The sequence below is a fragment of the Pantherophis guttatus genome, chromosome 1 (genome assembly GCF_059756535.1).
Source record: "Pantherophis guttatus breed Tessera chromosome 1, ASM5975653v1, whole genome shotgun sequence".
NCBI lineage: Eukaryota > Metazoa > Chordata > Lepidosauria > Squamata > Colubridae > Pantherophis > Pantherophis guttatus.
In genome coordinates this window covers 282,250,179-282,271,484 of record NC_142063.1, presented here as the reverse complement: position 1 = coordinate 282,271,484, position 21,306 = coordinate 282,250,179, and the positions used below count along the sequence as shown (strand labels likewise).

Here is a 21,306-nt window from a genome sequence, read left to right as displayed (position 1 = left end):
GGACGAACCTGTATTTCCAACGATCAGCTGTGCCGCACGATTTATATTCGCTAGAAAGCAGGAAATCCTGCTTTCTAGCAAATCTAAGTCACGCAGCACAGCTGTTCCCTCCCACACACACCTGCTGTTCTACTTACCTTAGAAAGCCTCCTTTTTCAGCACTGTGCAGTAGCGCCTGCAATGCGCCTGGGCACAAAGCACACATTTGGTGCACTCTGCACATTATTCATGTGCACGTGCAGAGTGCATTTGGCATGCGCTGCCCATGCACATACACAGCAAACCAGTAGCAGACTTCAGAGCATTTCACCCCTGCCGTACATGTTGTATTGAGACACCTAGAGAAATCTGGGAACTATGTCAGAATGCTCTTCATAGACTACAGCTTGGCCTTCAACACCATTTTGCTGGGCACTCTCATTGAAAAGTTGACTGACTTGAATTTCCCTCCCCTCACCTGTGATTGGATTAAAGACTTTCTGATGGACCATCCACAAAATGTGAGAGATGGGTCCTTTACATCCTCCTCCCCGAAGTTCAGCACTGGCTCACCTCAGGGCTGTGTACTTAGTCCCTACCTGTACTCGTTGTACACACATGACTGCATATCTTCTGACCCATCTAAACTGATAATAAAGTTTGCAAATGATACCATCGTGTTAGGTCTTATTACAGGAGGGGACAAATCAGCATACAGGGAAGAAGTCCAGAAGTTATCTACATGTGCTCAGAAAACAACTTCCATCTAAACACCAGCAAGACAAAGGAGATGGTGTTGGATTTCCAGAAGCAGAGAAAGGAACCTGCCCCACTCTACACCAAGGGGGCTATGTGGAGAGGGTCTCGTTCTTCAAATTCCTGGGAGTGCACCTTAGCCAAGGTCTCACCTGGAAAAATAATGCATCTCAGTGGGTTAGAAAGGCTCAACAGAGACTCCATTTCCTCAGGGTCTTGCAGAAAAATCACCGGTCCATGATAGAAAGCGTCCTCACATATTGTGTCACGGTATGGTACACTGGCTTAACAGCCATGGACAGGAAGTCATTATAGAGGGTGAAGACATTACAGCACAATATATCATGGGCTGCCCCCTAATCCCACTGGATGAAATCGCCCGCTGTCTCAGCAGAGTGAGGAAAATACTCAGGGATGATTCACATCCTGGACAGCATTTCTTTATTCTCCTACCATCAGGCAGGAGATATAGAAGCATAGCCAGCCAAACAAATAGGCTGAAACATAGCTTTTATCCATGGCTGTCAGGCTTGTAAATGCAACATAGCAGCATAATCAGGCTAATGTGATAGACTTGCAGTGCCAGAGTAATGTGCAACATGTATATACCAGTATAATATAATAGTATACATATATGTATGAGGATATGTGTGTTAGTTTATTACTTATTGGATTTAGGGATTTCTTTTTACTTACTGATTTTTTGAGATGAATTCGGTGTTCTTGGGTGGGCTGCACCTAGGGAGGCTCATTCAATTTCATTGTACACATGTGCGTTGACAAGAAAGATTTGATTTGATTTGATTTGAAATATGATCACCTTTAGAGGAAAATAAACTATAAATCTAGATGTCACAGGAAACCTAGTTAACGTTCCATTTCTTTTTCAATCATAGGGAAGATTGCATGGTCAAGCAGCCATTTTAGCTTGTGTCCCTCCCTCCCACCCTCCCTCCCTTCCTTCCTTCCTTCCTTCCTTCCTTCCTTCCTTCCTTCCTTCCTTCCTTCCTTCCTTCCTTCCTTTATGCCTTCAAGTTATCATTGACAAGCCCTAGGCCCCTACTATGTTGGTTGCCTCAGGGTTCAAGTCTTTCTCCCTTCCTATTTAACTTGTGTATGAAGCTGCTGGAGAGGTAATCAGCTAGCAAGAGGCTCTGTGTCAATATGTTCAAGATACCAATCATATACCTCTCACCCCATGCTGGTAGAGATGCTGTTTAGATGCTATTTCAGTGCCTAGAGACTGTAAGGGCCTGGATGGAGAGAAAATGGCTGCAACTCAACCCTAGCAAACTAGAGCGGTTGTGGGCTTTTCCAATGAGGAAGGTTGACATTTCTGATTCTGAATGTGCTAATACTCTCCCTCACAATCTAGTATGCAATTTGGGAGTTCTCTTGGATTCACAGCTCCAGCTGAAAGAGCAGGTTGCAGCCGTGGCCAGAGAGGCATTTGCACAAATCCATCTTAAGTATCAATTGCACCAGTATCTAGACCAGGAGGCCTTACTCACTGTCACCTGTACCTTAGTCACCTCCCATTTAGATTATTGCAACATGATCTACATGGGGATATCTTTGAAGGCAATCCAGAAGCAGCAAATGATCCAGAATGCAGTGGCAGTTTTTGGTGCTTCATGGTTTTGTGATGGCCTCCCCCTTGCCAGCTCGGACATGAAGAAAGAGCTGGCTCCGGGAACTTTTGAGGGGGTTGCAAAGGAGTGTCAAAAAGTTGCTGAAGACTCTGAGCCAGGAGTGGAGAGGCCAGACTCAGTAGAGAAGTCACTGGGGGGTGGGGGTGACTGGACAAAAGACTGGATAACAGGAAAAGGAGAGATGCAGATGCAGTTGGAGCAGGAGTGAAATGCTCCCAGTTTGGACCAGATCAGGCGATCCGGTAGCAATTGTGGAAAGTGGTTCGGAGAACCGGTAGCAATGGCGGTGCAAGGCCTGTGCACTTCCAAACCAGTAAGGAAGGTAAGTAGATTTCATCCCTGAGTTGGAGAGACCAGAGGTCCCACTGGAAAAGCAGTGGGGGAGCAGATGCACAGCTGCAGCTGATCAGCAAGGATGAGGAAGAACTGCCTCTTCCATCTGATTCACGAATGCACAGAACTGAGAGGAGGTAGGCAAAGGGAGGTCAATGAGGCTACTCATGACAGCACCCCTCTTGATGAGCTGCCCTATTTAGCCCAACACATGGAGCACAGCACCACAGGAACAACTCATCAGTTTCTTGCTTGCATTCCTTCAGCCATCATGATTCTTGCCATGGTCTTAAACCTTGACTCTGCTACTGAACTTGGATGTTGCTTTTCAGACTTTGGACTTGCTTCTTGGACCTTGAAATTTGGATTTTGGTTTTGGTGATTTGTGTTTGGACTTGTCTTTTGGACTCTGAATCTGGTGAGGGGACTTTAGGAACTTGCTCTGGGTTTCCAGATGGGAGAATTGGACTCATTGGGTTTTGAACTAATTCCTGTGTGGGAGTGAATTCTGGGGAATACTATTTGGAGTTAATAAAGTCCAATAATCACTCCAATTCTTGGGGGGATGGAGCAGGACAGGATAATGGCTCCCCTAAGTAACACCAGTGCCTCCTCCATGCATGTGCATGTGCAGAGGGTCAAAAACAGGACGTGATGACATCCTAGCAGGTGGGCAGAGCCTCCCACCTCTGGCTCTACCGGATCGCACGATCCGGATAGAGCCAGCTGAATTTCAGCACTGAAATTCCCTGTCCTTTTAGCTTTCTAAAGCTGTAAAGACTTGTCTTTTTCCCCAATCAATGGATTAGAATGAGGGTTGAGGTGCTAGAATGATTGATCTGGTATTGGAGAGGGAAGAGTACTTTTGTTTTTAAACTATATTTTTATTTATTTATTTATTTATTTGATTTGATTTGATTTTTATACCGCCTTCTCCAGCAGGACTGGAATGGATCTAGATAGACAACTTCATCCAGGTACTGCAGCAGTTGCCGCACCACCACACTCTCAAGAACCTTTGCGACAAAACGAAGCTGGATTATGGATTTTATGGAGTCATAATATGAAAGTCCTATAAGTCATATAAGTCCTACAAATGAATAAAATAATTATACCACAGTGAATTGACCTGGCATAGAAAACGGTGCCTTCCTCAGCTCTTATTTTATAAATTCAAGCTCCTATTTTAAAGAAGACTTATAAAAAAATCAAGGGCAGATGATCTCACAGCTCCAAAAGAAGTAAATTCTTTCATTCCTCTGTTGCCCCAGAGCAATGCTGATAATTACTTACATGACAGCATTACCATTGGAAGCCTTCAATAAGAGGCTGGATGGCCATCTGTTTCAGATGCTCTAGCTTTGCATTTCCTGCATGAAACCAAGGGCATTCCAAACAAATGTCTTACTGATGTACTGTTGGTTCTCGAGAACAAATCTATGGGCAACTGACAATGGGGATTAAATAGCTTTCATGCACTTTTGGAGAAAATGGTCTGTAAAATTGAACAGGCAACAGTTAAAAAAAAATTAAGAAATATCGGTTTACCATGAATCTCTATTGAGAAGAAGTAGATTCTAACAATGGTGGGATTCAAATTTTTTTTGAATTTTGAATTTTTTTAGTCAGTTCTGTGGGCGTGATGTTGCTTGGTAAGTGTGGCTTGGTGGGCGTGGCAGGGAAAGGATACTACAAAATCCCCATTCCCTCCCCACTCCTAGGAGAAGGATATTGCAAAATCTCCATTCCCACCCCACTCTGGGGCCAGCCAGAGGTGGGTTTTGCCAGTTCTTTGAACTACTCAAAATTTCCACTACCGGTTCTCCAGAACCTGTCAGAACCTGCTGAATTTCACTCCTGGATCCTAAGTTCTTTAAGAGGATCTTACATTATTTCTATTTGAAATGGAGAGGATGACAGGCCTAGATTTATGAAGAATCAGTCCTATCCACTGAAATCTATATACTGTAGGCAGCAGAAACATCTAGATCTTTATTACCGTGTTTTCCCGAAAATAAGACCCTGTCTTATATTTTTTTGACCCCTGAAATAAGTTCTTGGCCTTATTGCCATGCACTCAAAAAGCCCGATTGGGTTTATTATCAGGGGATGTCTTATTTTGGGAAAAACAGGATACATTGGCAAAAGAATAACAAAACGGCAAAGGAAATTCAACATAAATTAGTATTTTAAAAAAATCTTGATTTTGCAGATAGTGAATGCAACCAGGAAATAGGTGTTAGGCAGAAATAATAAAGAAAATTGGTTTTTTTTTACGCTGTCTAGAGCTATAGGCATAAAATTTCAACAAAAACAATCAGATTATATTTCAAGATATATATATGACTGCATTGTTGAAACTGGTTTATCTTCCACATTTGCTTATTTCACAGATTAGATGTTTGTATCCTCTGTGTGTATATTTATAGCTATAGATACATTTTTACTCCTGAACTCGCAAATGAATGTCAGTTTGTTTAGAGGAAAACACAATGACGGTTCTTCAAACATTTAAGCAAAATTAGACACGATGGTGGTAATATATATAATATAGATATATTGTTCAGTTTTGGCACCTATTATTTTCTGACAAACTGCAGAATTAAAATGCTTGATTTCTTGTTTGCATGTGCACCTGAAACAGATTCACAGGCAGGCCTGTAAACTGCGTAAGCAGATTGTACATGAGAGGGGCTGAAGCTCAGGAATCAAAGAAATTGGACTGGGAATCTTGCATTGCATTCCTGGAGTTTTGCTGGGAGACAATGAAAGAGGGCTGCAGTGAAGGGATTCCACTGGGGTTTTGATAAGGACATGTCTGGTTTTGAATGTTTTACTGCAGGTATGCCACCATTTTGCATTTAACATGCAAAAAAACATCCTTTGTGCCCTGGTATGCTCTAATCCTTATGGCTTCCCACTAGGAATGGGTTTTATTTACCTTTACTACCGGTTCGCAACGGGAGCATGTGCATGTGCTTGCTTTGCTCACACGTGCGGGCTTCTGCGCATGCACAGAAGCTTCTGCACATGCACAGATCATCCATGATGATGTCCGGGTGGGTGGGTGGGCAGAGCCTCCCGCCACTTTTACTACTGGTTGCAAGAACCGGACAGAACCGGGGAGCAACCCACTACTGCTTCCCACCAGTGACTAACTAAAAAGTAAACAAAACAAGATGTGTACAGCAAACTGGACCTCTGTCTTTAGTAAGGCACCACAAAAGAGGAAAAATTATTTATTTATTTATTTATTGGTTCAATTTATATGCCTCCCTTCTCCGGAGACTCAGGGCGGCTTACAATGCGTTAAGCAATAGCCTTCATACTTTTGTATATACCTGCTTAGTAGGGCTTCCCCCCCCCCCCCAGCGGTGTTCTTTTTTATACAAAGTCATCTTATTGCCTCCACAATCCGGGTCCTCACCTCAAAAGGATGGAAGGCTGAGTCAACCTTGAGCCTGGTGAGATTCGAACTTGCAGTAATTGCAGGCAGCTGGTGTTACTTAACAGTACTTTAATCTGCTGCGCCACCAAGGCTCCATAAAATAACAAAACCTAGCCAACTATTGTAAAGCCAATCCTAACCCAAGATAGCAATGAGTCAAAAACCAGTCAGGGAGGTGCCCAATTTTTACGTATTAGTTAAAATAATCCCATCAAGTTTCTCAGTTTATTCATGGTTTGGGGATTCATGAAGATGATTGTCTGCTTCCCTTTCCCCTTTTTTGGATCAGGGGACCTATTGCCCCTTTCTCAACAGGAAAGAATATTTCCAGTGAAGAACTAGATTGCAAGCGCCCTTCCTTTTCATTTATTAAGATTGTCAGCGCACCATTGACGTTTCCTTATAAATCAGAGGTGGGGAACTATAGCCCCCTTTATGACTTGGGGACTTAAACTCCCAGAATTCCTGAGCCAACATAGCTGGCTCAGGAATCCTGAGAGCTGAACTCTACAGGTCATAAAAGGTCAATAGTTCCCCACACCTGTTTTAAATAGAGACAGTACCAGAGAATGGCCATTATCTCTTCCTCGTTTTCATTAAAAATGACCTTAAAAATAGAAATTATACAATAATAAAGTGGGAAGGTGTCCGTAAAAATAAAATGGCCTTTTTCTGTCACTCGGTTGCCAGCATGTATAAATGAACTTATTCTGGCTGCCTGAACATTTCTCAAAGTCCACTTGCTTCCAAATGATTGGGAGTAGAAGAAACACACACACACACCAATACACATAACCGCCCTTCAGATTGCCAAGATCAATGCAGGAATAGCCACTAGATCAGAGGTCTTCAAACTTGCAGGTGTTTAAAGTAAAGTTTCAGGCTAACATTAATGCATAACCCAGCAACCTGCTGTCTTCAGAGAGTATTGAAAATATTTCTTCTAGAAAACAAAACCAGTTTTGTTTCCTCTGTTCATCAACTATGCATGTAGCTATTTAATAACCCCATTATTGTGTGTTAATTAAACTTAAATTGGTTCTTAAGTTCCACTTACAGTGGTTTAGTAGCTATATCATTTACATAATTTCAAATTACACAACCCATAAAGCACTCATTACAGTACTTTTCTACTATTGGGAACTTGCAGTAAAATACTCAAATCTTTAATTGGTAGGGGATGAAATTACACGGCTATTTTTAAGCAAGCTGTAATTTCAAGAGAAAAATTTTGCAACAACAAATTGGACATTTAGCTGATGCAATATCAATAGAGATTCTCAGCTCTATCTTGTTAACCACTTACATATCATCAACTGCAATCTTGCCTTTTCAAGTATTTTACTGCAAGTTCCCAATAGTAGAAAAGTACTGCCTTTTTGTGAGTAACTCATGAACCAATGACAATTTAGAGTTGGGTTTTTATTTATTTTTTGTTAGAGGTTTACAAAAAAAAACAGTTTACCTAATTTCTGGATGCACCAAAACTCAGTCTATCTATCCTACCCATCCCTCTCTCCCTCCTTCCCTCCCTCTTTCCCTCATCCATCCATCCATCCATCCATCCATCCATCCATCCATCCATCCATCCATCCTATTGATTTATATATATTTATATTTATATATGCACCAGAGTGTTGGGCAACTTATAAAGTTCCTGGCACCCCAAAAAGGACCCCACCCCACACAACAAACAACTTTACTGGGCTCCAATCTCCAATCTCATTCTACCCAACACCTATAAGAAAGACCAGGTCTTCAATGTTTTGCAGAAGATTAGGCATGGCCGGTCCTGCCAGATCTCAGTGGAAAGGGTGTTCCAAAAGGGGCAGGAGCCGCTACTGCCTACTTGTGCTAGATAACAACATTTAAGGGAAGGAACCTGGAGTATGTTCACCCTATCTGACCTGGCGGAGTGGACAGATACCCTAAGACAGTGTTTCCCAAACTTGGCTATTTTAAGATGCATGGACTTCAATTCCCAGAATTCCCCAACCAGTATGCCTGGTTGAGGAATTCTGGGAGTTGAAGTCCATACATCTTCAAAGGGTCAAGTTTGGGAAACATTGCCCTAAGAGAGAGGAGACCTTGCAAATAACAATTCTTGTGTCATTCATGTCTTTAAAAGCACCTTGAATTGCACCATGAAAGAAAGTGGAAGCCAGCACAGTTCACAAGGCAAAGGTAAAACATATGTGAATCATGGAGCACCCAAAACTGCTGCATTCTGGGCCAGCTGTAAATTTCTGGATGGTTTTTAAGGGCATGTCTGTGGAGATTCTTAGTCACCCATGCTTGTCTCAAAGATGCTTTTTCAAAAGGCAACTGGACTTCCTTTGTTTTTCCTTGAAATTGTTTTGCTTCTCATCCTAGAGGCTTCTTTAGTTCTGAATGAAGAACCGAAGAAGCTTCTTGGATGAGAAGGAAAACGACTTCAAGGAAAAACAAAGAAAGTCCAGTTGCCTTTTGAAAAAGCACTTTTTTAAAGGGCAGATCGATCTAGAGCACATTAGATCTATGTATCTAGATGTATGGTTTGGAGAATTACCTTACATATTCTAGAGATTTTTTCTGGGATCTGTGTAGCTATGATTGTATTGTCCAAGGCTCTAAAATAAAATTAAAACTGGAATGCTAAAAGTAATGGCTTCAGATTCAATTCCTCAAAGAACCAGGTGGGACTTCCAACTCCATAGCCAATGTTTTCTACCTGACAGTAATTCTTTCAAGAGGAAAAACAAGGAACAAGTGAGATAGAGGATTATATTAGCTATAAAAATAAACTTTAGATTTATTTTAGTCTAAATTTAATAGAATAAATGTTGCTCTATTTACACATGTTCTTCCAATCCATGAAAATAATTGTCAAGTATTGCAAAATGTGGATTTTTGAATACACAATATACATATTAAGCCCACTCCAGAAAAAGGTTTGGGAAAATAAAATTAAGCCAGGTCGATAAAATTATCCATTCCATAATTTGCATTATAAAGCCCATATTTTAGCAAGAAAGATTAGTTTGCCAATGGTACGACAAATAAAACAGTGTGCTTTGGGTGTGAGTGTGCATTTGGGTGTGTACTCAAGATGTAAATGACAACTGAAATGGGCACAAGGTTCACTGTAATTGGCTTTTTCTAATACTGTGCTTGGAGAAAAAAAATCCATCACGGTATCAGCATGTTGCCTTAGAATACTCATTGCTTTCAATAATTAAATCTTATGCTTAATGGTTCCAAAAATAATCCTGTTGATGCAGAAGAAGAGATGCAATTCAACTTTTTAAATTGAATCATTAAAGCGTATTTTATCAGAGTGAATGCTGCTTTGTGACAAGTCAGATCCATGTTTCTGAAAAGATGTTTTGCAACAATAATCTGTCTATGAACTGTGTTGAAATGTAAATATCATTCATTTTTCTTGATAAATTTGGGGGAAAAGACTTGGACATTATTTGAACAAAAGGTTAGATTCTTCTTCACAATCATAACAATAATCAAGTAAATTTATAGACTATAAAATAGGTTTTCATGGTTTTGAAATGCTTAATTTATATAAAGGTAAGATTTGCAATGGAACAACTCTATTTCTTTGATTTATCCATTTGCCGCATTCTAAACATGTTCATTTAGAAATAATCTTCCAACACTTGATTTCTTTTTTCTTTTTTTTTTTACTCCAGTTTTAGGGTGATTTCAGCTATATAAAATCATGTTAATAGTGACAGAAAGGTTGCTTTCAAATTATGTTAGTTACAACGAAACAGCATTTGTTTTTGTAATTTAGCTGAATTAATCAAACTTTCTTAGTTATTAGAAAACAAATCTCCGAGTGATGTTTTAATCTAGCAGAATGCCTTTCCCATTACTAACCTGGACTCTTACTAAATATCAGAGGAGGCCTTGCTATTTGTCTTCCCACCTATCAGCTATTACCTGAAAATTGGACTTCTCTCTGATGGCACTCATTCTTTTCCTCCAATATCTAAGCAGTAGCTCTTCCTCCAATATCTGGGGGAAATGACGTTTCTCTCATTAGTGGGCTTATCTGGGCTTATGTGAGTATGAAAATGACTTGCCTTTGAATTAGTTTTATTAAAAGTGTTTAATTATTAGCTAAGTTAAGTATTTGTTTTCTATTTTAAATTGTTGCTTTAGTTTTTTTTTATTTTTAAATACTAATGCAGAAACAGCTTTATTTAAATTTTATCGAATTGATTTATTACGTGCCATCAAATAAGGGTCAACTTTAGCAACCAGTTAAACAGCTATGGAAATAGAGATATAACAATAATTCATAGGCAATGCACATAGGCCATTCCCATTAATTGCATGCTCCTTCTTCCTGCAAGTGAAGAATGGTTGCAGGAACTGGGTATATCTAGTTTAATGAAAAGAAGGACTAGGGGAGACATGATAGCAGGGTTCCAATATCTCAGGGGTTGCCACAAAGAAGAGGGAGTCAAACTATTCTTCAAAGCATCTGAGGGTAGAACAAGAAGCAATAGGTGGAAACTAATCAAGGAGAGAAGCAACCTAGAACTAAGGAGAAATTTCCTGACAGTTAGAACAATTAATAAGTGGAACAACTTGCCTGCAGAAGTTGTGAATGCTCCAACACTGGAAATTTTTAAGAAGATGTTGGATAACCATTTGTCTGAAGTGGTGTAGGGTTTTCTGCTTGGGCAGGGGGTTGGACTAGAAGACCTCCAGGATTCCTTCCAACTCTTTTATTCTATTTCTATTTCTAAGTGAGGTTTCTCTTGTTTTGTTTGGCTTGGTTTTGCTTTGTTTTACAGGTATAGGAATGGTGGTTCAGAGCTATCTTTTCAAATGATGGGCAAAGAAATAAAAGTATATATCACAGTGAAACCGTCAGACATGAGCAGGACACCTTTGCAGATTTGTTGCTGTCATATCTACTGCTCACTTCTTTAAAACAAGAAAATGGTTTGAGAAAATCAATTGAACCCAAGCTGGAAATCTTTCTTTAATGCTACTATATGACACTAGAATTTTATTTTATCTGCAAGCAACCTATGAGTCTGTAAGAAGTCGGATGAACCAAGCAATCAACCAATGACAGCGTCGACCACCAGCCAACTAACTTGACCTCCAGCCAGAGTGACTTCATCACCAGATGACCCTCACATGACGTGACCAGTCAGTCACGGAACCAACTGTCCATACAAGACCAACAGTATATAAGCAGAGAGAACTGAAACAAGACACTTCAGCTGAAGTTCCACTGATCATGTTACCTAGCCTGGTGACGAAACATTCGGAAACTAAGCAACAAGCTCGGAGAACAAACCACCACCAGCACCTGCCACCTAAGCTACAAATATTTTCTACCATTTCTAACTAGAATTTTTATTGTTTTAAGATTTCTGATTGAGCAGACTCTAACTGAATCCAATTCCTTTTTGAAGAGATTCAAAGGAAATTTATTTTGGGGTCAGGGGGAGAATTGAATCAAAGTTGTAAGGAATCTATTTTCAAAATCATCCTTTTAGAGCACAGGTGTCAAACTTGCCACATCACGTTGCTGTCACATGATGTTTTGCGATGTTTTCCCCATTTGAGGAGCTGGGGTGAGCATGGCCTGCACGTGACACATCCGGACCGCCAGCTGTCAGTTTCACACCGCTGTTTTAGAGGTTTTGTTTGATAATGTTGCATTCCTACAACTATTTGGGCTGTTTTCTCCTGGTATGGTAGTTTCCAATTATGAAGAAAATGAAGAGATTTATTAAGCACTGTAAATGTTGGACCCACCATCAGGCGAAACAAGAAGCTTGCCTCAAGTGGGAGAGCTGGGAAATAATAGCAGTATATTGAAGACAGACGCATGTATGACACGGCTTGCCTTTTACTGCTTAGCTAAGAAAATTACAGATACTCCTTGACTTACAACCACAATTGAGCCCAAAATATATGATGTTAAGTGAGACATTTGTTAATGTCTTCTGCCCCATTTTATGACTTTTCTTGCCACAGTTGTTAAGTGAATCATTAGCATTATTAAGTTAGTAACTCCATTGTTAAGTGAATCTGGCTTCCCCATTGACTTTGCTTATCAGAAGGTGGCAAAAGGGGAGCACAGGACCCCAAGACACTGCAACCATCATAAATATGAATCAGTTGCCAAACATCCAAATTTTGATTGTGTGACCATGGGGTTGCTGCAATGGTTGTAAGTATGAAAAATGGTCATAAGTCACTTTTTCCAGTGCTATTGTAAATTTGAAATGTCACTAAACAAACTGTTGTAAGTTGAGGACTATCTGTATGCTGCTTCATCACTGTTGTTTAAGTAATATTTTTACCAGTCTGGTCAGCTTCAATATGCTGTAGGTTGGGAAAGTCTGATTTTTAGCCATAGGTGACAAAATGGCTAGTTCTGTATAAAATGGAAATTCATGTGAGGTGTGGGGACTCAATGACATTTACAACGGTCTAGTTGCAGCACAGTATCAAACTATATAATTACAGCAACTTTATTATACTAGTATTGTATTAATCAGTCCCCACTTTATACTTAATTAATCTTTGTATAGTACAGTAATTCATTTAATTTTGTCTCTTCCTTTATTATTGCATTTTCCAATTCAGTCTGCAGTGCTACTATTCTGCACATCAATTTTTATTTTATTGTTTTATGTCCATATCCTGGGAAAACTTGTATATTTGCTTGCTTCTCACTGTTGTTCTGAATATCTGTCAGGGTAAATTTACTTACAGATTTAATTGATGAGCTGCTTAATCTTGGATAATCTTAGATAATTAATGACAGTGCTTTACAATGGAACATTTATAGAAAATTGAAAGCTTGCTCTATTGCTGTTTTGGTTCCAAGTCTATAAATTGTAAAACCAATGAACATTACAAGATCATCATCAACAGCAAAATGCTTTGTGGGCATATTTTTTTTGAAATGTTGGATGAGCAAGAGAAAGACAGAAAGTGAGTTTATTATAGCCATAAACATAAATCCCTTCATTTCCAACAAGATACATGTTTAGGATTGAGCCTAGTCCATAGAGATTTCTTTCCAAAATATCTATTCTATAAGCATACATTAAGAAAACATCACAGTTCAGTTACAAGTGAATTCTTTGCAATTGAGAAAATAGTCCTATGACAGATGCACCAATATTCTGACTTTGTTTACAATTGGTCCTTGTAGCATTGGAACTCCCATATGGATGGGAGGGCCCCATTTGAATTAAATCATAAATGCCATTAATCCCACCCCAAGAGTGTTAACTGTACTGAAGGTGATTGGAGCATCGCATCGAATGAAATCAGCCATGATCTATAAAAGTGGATGCAATTATACATTAATTAGTCTTGACGATTCTTTGTTTTCACTACCAGGTACATATTCTGAAAAATACACATCACAACCTTATATTTTTTTAAGTACTTGCTCAATTCCTTTTTCTATATCTTTTTTTAATTGATATTTTCAGTTTTGAAGTACAAAAATATAAAAGCAAATAGGGAAAATAGGGGAGGGAAAGAGGAAGGGAGAAATGAAGAAAAGAGGGAAAAAAGAAAAAAAAAGGGTGTTGAATTCTGACTTCCTCTGGTGCAGTAGAATAAAACAGTAACATCAAACCTCAACTTTTTACTTTTACATAATAGTATAAACTAGCAATTTATACAACAACAAATCTATCTAATCAGTAAAATCAATCCTACTTTCTATATTTCTAGGTTATCTCACATGTTGTAAACAAAATGGGCATATAAAGATTCTCCTGTTCCGATATCTTTCTTTGTTACTTATATGATTCCCAGTATTACTTAAGAGACACTTATATTCTGCTTAGTCAGTTTTCCTGCAAATGCATCCTAAGTTTCAAGCAGGCAGATCAGATCCAGCTCTTCTATTGTGGTTTTTGAATGGGAGATTTAATTTAGGAACCTTCAGGTTGATACACAATCGGGATACCATAACTACAGTACTGAAAAGCTGAGGCAAATATTTTTCCTTCTCCAGATTTTAAGAACAAGCGTTAGACTGATAAAATTGCCTATCGCACCAAGTAAGTTAAAGTGAGTTGAGTACAGCTTCAGATAGCTGTTTTTCTATAAATTTCCTGCTGTGCTAGTAGTAAATATTGGACACAGAGAAATAACCATAGTATATCATCTTTGTAAGAATCAACATTTTTCCCACTGACATGATAGTAAAACCTGATTCTGGCAAGTCTAGATATATTTAGGCCATTTATCCTGGCCTAGCACCATTGAATCCATGGGATTAACCCGAACTTTAAAAGAATGGGAACTGAAGGTTTAATATTTACTACATTTAAATTCTCCATTTCCTTCAAGAAGCAAAGAAAAGCATATCAGGGCTTCTACTACTCATTTAAGGATGGATTCCATGTTATCTTATCATATAGTAAGGAGAGAAGAACATCTATTTCTTCTCTGTCTATCTAAGCATCCCTGTCCCACAACTGATAAATCTGATATCCATCTTTTCAAAGGGCAATCAACAATTTGTTGTTACAATGGAAGAGAATATATGTAGCTCATGGTTGAAATATACTGGGTTCTCTCTGAGCTTGTTTGCTTGCTTGTAGATGTTTCATTACGCAACTAGGTAACATTATCAGTGAGAGTAAGTGTGGAGTTTCTATAACAAATGAAAAGATCAGAATACTAGGTAAGCAAGGATTAACACCAGGCAAATAAACAAGCAGAAAAAAAATACCCTAATCAAGGAACTACTGTACCAAGGAGAAAACCACACACCCCCACCAACACTGGCAGGACAAGCCACTGTATATAAACAGGCAACATTCCCACACTCACTATCTGTGTTTTGGACACATTATAGACCTTATATGCAGAGCATGTTTTTAAATCACTTAATAGTTTTATTTTTATCAGAATTCATTGACACAATGGAGGCATGTTTAAACTGAATTGAAAGACAGCAGGAAGGAAAGAGAGAATCCAAGAAATAATGAAAACGATGGAAGAATCTCATAGTCTACCTGGGAGAAAAAGACTCAATGTCTTTCAGAGAATTTTATTCTTCAAAGGCAATATTATTTATTACAAAATGGAAGAAGTAGATTTTAAAAATGGATATACTTGTACCCTAAATTCAGATCTTAGCTCAGTAGATTTATAATTTAAGGTATATATACATACATACATACACACACACACACACACACACACATAACTTTTATAGAAAGCATTATTCTAGAAATTGTATCTAGTGATGCCTTGCAGTTTTGCAAGATGATATCCATTTCCTTCACCAGTCTGTGTCCTTTGTTTTATATCCAAACTATTCCCGACAGATACTAAATTCCCAAGAACAATCTTTGTGAAGAAGACCCTGTACTGAATAGATCTTCTTCTTGTTGTTGTGCCATATCCGTCATCGGACATTGGCGATCATGTTGGCAATTCTATTTTTGTCAACAGCCGCTTGAAAAAGTGCTGCTGAGTTTTGTCCAAACCAGTCCCTTAGGTTTTGAAGTCATGATGTTCTTCTTCTGCCTGGACCTTGTTTGCCTTCAATATTTCCCTGGAGGATTAAGTGAAGGATGCTGTATTTTTCTGGGTGTCGCATCACATGTCCAAAATATTCTATCTTTCATTTTTTAATGGCTTTGATGATTTCCCTTTGCTTTCCCAGGCAGCTTATCTCCTCCTCATTTGTGATTTTGTTAACCCAGCCGAATAGATGGGCATGCAGAATCCATGTGCGATAATCCTAGATGATTTTAATGACTAAACATTCACTTTAATTCTCTGCTTCATTTTAGATATATTATGTCACCATTCCCATTCCACTGACAGAAATTGTGCTTTAGCTCCCCAATAAATGTCTGAAAATTCTCTATTATGAAGCTAGTTAAATATTGAATTCAATTCTTTAATACTGAATACTTTTAATAGAAGCAATTCAAACCTAACAAGTACTTCTAGTTATTACTACAATGTCAAAATTCCATAATTACCTATTTTAGGAAATGTTATACAATAACATTAATGGTGCATTTTGAACAATGCTTGTTCCAAAAAAATGTTAATCTTAACTAAAGATGCCAAAGTTGGGATTGGAGTCTCTTTGCTTTTGGATTAGAAATATAAAAAATCATGAATGGTCTTGTTTAAAATCAGTAGAGGTCATTGTGAGGTTAAAATTGAAAGGTTTTGTGCCCTGTTATGTTGGTTGCATTTTCTGTTGCCAAACTTCATTACACTAAGGCTATTGTTTTCAACACTAGTCCTGCTGCAGCAAATAACATACGCACCTCAGTCTTCTTAGAAACAATCTCCCACTCTGAAAAATTATTATGCAACATGGGGCTAAGGAAGGATGCACATTTTGATTTTGCCAAGTCCATGTCATATACCAATGTATACATCCTTTGGCTTAACTCTGTATCAAAACAACAACATTCCAAAGATGAAAAGTAACTTACATTCACTTGCTAATATTAGATTTTCAAATGATACATGGATCTAATAGACTGACTTTGACAAATGGTTGTGAACTGAAATTAGATGTCAAGGAACTGAAAACCAATTGATTTTCTTTTCCTAACAGTTCTGCATCCCTGATTTAACATTTAATCTAACTAGAGTAGTCTGTGAGATGCCTCTGCTTTGACTCACCATGAAACTTTGCTTCAGAAAAGAGGTTTAATTCTCCTTGATCAGGCACTTCTTGTCTTGGAGTTCTATTAAATGGAAGGGATTTCTGTGTATGCATCTTTTATTATTATAGTCATGAAAATGCCAATAAAAGAAAAGAAGTACAGTATTACGAAACATGAAAACTCCAATATAATTCATTTACAAAGAGTGTTATAATGAAAAGAAAAGCTACTGTATTAAGATATTCATGGTTTGGGGATTATTGGACAAGAGTTTAGGATTTCAAAGTCTAGAAGAGCAGCAATTCTTTTGACAAGGGATTTTAACATAATAGTTGATGAAATCTGGAGGGATCTAGTGACTCTTATGCATTCATTAAAAGAAGCAGGACAGTTTAAGAACTGACAATAGATTTATTCTCAAGGCTGGACAAAGAACAAATTGTTATATTTCGACAATGCTGGAAATAGGTAATATATATTATTTCATATATATATATATATATATATATATATATATATAGAGAGAGAGAGAGAGAGAGAGAGAGAGAGAGAGAGAGAGAGAGAGAGAGAGAGAGAGAGAGAGAGAGAGATCATTTGATTAAGAATATTGATTATAATTGTAAGGTTGACAAACACTAGCTTAGCCTTAGACCCACTAGCTTAGACCCATTAAGCAAGATAGCTCAGAATTAATTAAGATTGGTGAAGGATATTAAGAACAAACGGGGCTTCCTTAATATCAGAATAAAAATAAAATAAAAGAATCTGTATACTAAGTGTATAAAATACTGTGAGGTAACAAAAAAAAAAGACAGGGCTAATAATTTTTTGGGTCTTAGTTCTCCAATAAATATGCATTCAAACTGGAAATTAATAAAGAGTGAATTAAGGGGAGGACTGAAGTTTGGATTTAATAGAAATATAGTCAGAAAACATTCATAGAGCATCTATACAATATATTCCAACAAAATGGATATCCACACAACTTTATCAAAAAGCCCTAACTACTCAACCCAATACAGCATAACCAACACAAACCCTAAAAATAATTACACTGCCATACATCAAGAATCTCTCAGAAACCACCAACCACATGGAATCAGCATACCACATAAGCCAACTAAAGGTGTTCAAAACATCCCAAGCAAACAACAACCCCAGAAGAAAAAACAGGAGTCATCTACAATAGTGGTCATCAACCAGTGATCTGCGGACCACTGATGGTCTGTGAGAAAATTTTGATGGTCCACAGAAAAATTATTTGCATTTTTTATATTGCATTAAATACTATTTATCTTTTTTTTAAAAAAATCGTATTAGAGGTCTGCGGGATTTAAAATTATGAATTTAGTGATCCCTGAGGTCCGAAAGGTTGGTGACCCCTGATCTACAAAATACAATTTAATGACTGCAACAACCACTATGTAGGACAAACAGACAAAAAACTGGCAGAATGCATCCAGGAACACAACTAGCAATCAGAAGACATGATTGACTCAAGGTTGACTCAGCCTTCCATCCTTTCGAGGTAGATAAAATGAGGACCCAATTTGTGGGAGCAATAAGCTGACTTTGTATAAAAAAGAACACCGCTTGGGGGGGCCCAAAAGCCCTACTAAGCAGGTATATACAAAAGTATGAAGGCTATTGCTTAACACATTGTAAGCCGCCCTGAGTCTCCGGAAAAGGGCGGCATATAAATCGAACCAATAAATAAATAAATAAATAAATGATGATTTTTTTAAAAAAAAAATCACAATATACAGACAGACTTAACCACAGTTTTAATTGGGGAAACATGATCATACTAGACCAAACCAAGTCCAAAAATGTCAGGGAATTTCTAGAAGCCTGGCACTCTGACAAATTAGCCAATATAGACATTAATAACATCTAGGAACTATGCACAAAAAGACAATCAACCAACCAAAAAGGGAACAAAAAGACTCAAGCATCACTCCACCAGCAATCAGCACCCAGATCAGCATAGATAACTCCAAGATTAACATCAGACCAACAATCAAATAAACAATGCCCCAATCAAGAAACTGCCAAAGAAGCCAACAGCCCAACCAAATAATTTCTAAGACCACCCACACCAACACTCACAAGGCAAGCTACTAGAATATAAACTGACTGCAAACTGCACACCTTCATAGCACTGATGATGATACCTAATTAGGGCAATGAAACATCTGCAAGAAAACAAGCAAGCTCAGAGAACAGCAAAGACTTCCCTCAATCGCTCATTTACTTTGAATGGGTTTTTATTTCCCAAGCCATCATGTGGATTGCATCATATGGAAGAAAAGAAATTGACTGATCACCTGACTGGATTTTTTTTTTTTAAATTGAGTAATCCAGGAAAACCGATGAAGTATCAAATGATGGCAGTATATCTTCTAACAGGGAGGAAAGGAAAAATAGATCAATATGGTTAACACCAATCACTGGGATGATTCCCAAGCAGATCAGGATGTAGTCAGCTTGAAACTGACTTGTAGTCAGTGATTTCATTGACCAGCAGTGTGGATGGTTATTATTGCTGCCCATACACATTTCAGAGTAGTTTCGAGGTAGTGACTAGCAGAATCCTTAAGATTCTTACCCTCCCACCATATTTCCAGAAAAACAACCTATCACCTTCCTGATAAGGGGTGGATAAAAATGTGGAGATTCCTGGTGCTCTATATCCCTTCCTCTTTAATCAGTTGTGCATGCAACAAATCTAAAGAAGGATCGAGGCTCAATCACAAGGCCGCAACCATCATCATGATTATTTTAACTCCACCCACTTGCCCTGATTTAAGCATGAGAGGAGAACTTTAAAATAAATCTTGATATTCCTTTATCCTAAAGCACGGGTGTCAAACTCGATCACGTTGTGTGGCGTATTGTGACATATTGTGACCTTTTTTGCCTTTGCGGAGCTGAGGTGGGCATGGCCTGTGTGTAAAGCATCCGACCCGCAGGCCGCCAGTTTGACAAGCCTGTGACCTAAAGCATTCGAGGAGAACTTTAAAATAAATCCTGATATTCCTTTATCCTAAACCATGTGTATTTATCTCTCTCAAAATGAACCATCCAATATTTATCTAAACCCTAACCCAACAGTTTACAAGTTCTGTCAGCTGAAAAGCAGTTATGGGCTTGGCAAGTCATGCAGAGGACCACACTCTAAAAGTGGGCGAGACCATTTTTTTATTGTTAAGCATTTATTTTATTATTCCTTTATGTCTACGTTTTTGTTAGATTTTTGGCAATCACAAAAGTTCCCCCGGCAGCTGCAGCTGTAGAGAGATATTTTTTTACCCATCATTATAGCTCCCTCTCCTGATGAAAAAAGAAATATTACAATATATTTGTATATCAAAAGCTTTTTTTTTTTCTTAAACAAGTGGGAAAAGGATATCACAACAATGAGTGAGAATAAAGATCTGGGAACTTTTTTTTTCATTTGAGGGGAATGAGAAGACTTTCAAGAGGCAAAGTTAGTACCTTTGGGCAGCTTTTGAGGCAATAACTTATGCCTCTGTGAGATACGGCCCCCGTTTTGCCACAAATCACATACCTTCCAAAGACCAGTTTTTCTGCAGTCCTGCCCTAAACTTTTATGTTCTATTGACTTGCAAATCCTACTCATTGTAATTCTATTCCATCTTTTTTTCTAGAAGCAAAAACATGCATCATGCTGATTGTTTTGTTTCACAGGAGCAACCTTATTAAGCAAGCTTGCTGTGAGATAAATGTTCCTCAATCACCCCAAAAGCTCTCTGGTACTCTGGGACATTGGATAAGGGGTTCCCTTGTTTCATTCCACCACTTAACAATGGCCTTCACTATGCCCATGCTTCGATTTTGACATCCTTATCTCAAATGAATTGGATGTGACAATCTGAGGAACTGTCCTACCCATCCTGTGGACCCCATCAGTCAATGAATTTCAGCTGGAAAGGTTCAGGAGAAGACTGCTGTGGCTCCTGCTCTTTGGAACATTGTATGTAAGATTGCATCCACCCTTCTGACCTTACCTAAATGCCTGAAGATCTGACTCTGCCACTTGTCTTGGGGCCTAATGGGGTGCATCACTCTGGAGGTGGCTATCAGATTAAGAGAATAACTCCCCCCATGTGCATTTTGCTCCCTTCCTCCCTATCTTTTAATGTAAGTTATTATTGTTTTGATATATATTGGCATTTAATGTTTGTAAGCTGTCCACAGTTGCGTCTAGGCAAGATGGCATGAGAGAGAGAGAGAGAGAGAGAGAGAGAGAGAGAGAGAGAGAGAGAGAGAGAGAGAGAGAGAGAGAGAGAGAGAGAGAGGCAGGCAGGCAAACAGACAGACAGACGATAGCCTGTGATGCTATATTTTGAAATAAAACAAAATCTGCTTCAGTTTGGTCTAGTGGTTAAGACATCAGGCTAGAAAACGAGACCATGAGTTCAAGGCCCAACTTAGCCCTGAAAACCAACTGGTGGCCTTAGGCACTCACTCT

The 21,306-nt window shown here is 38.5% G+C and overlaps 1 long non-coding RNA gene across 1 annotated transcript in view; it reads left to right on the top strand.

Annotated features, from left to right (window-relative positions):
• LOC117671447 (uncharacterized) overlaps positions 1-13,073 on the top strand; it is a 55,211-nt gene extending 42,138 nt beyond the window's left edge. The window contains exon 4 of the long non-coding RNA XR_004592878.3: positions 10,968-13,073. This is a non-coding gene — a long non-coding RNA (uncharacterized LOC117671447). The remainder of the gene's footprint in view (positions 1-10,967) is intronic.
• Positions 13,074-21,306: the final 8,233 nt, after the last annotated feature.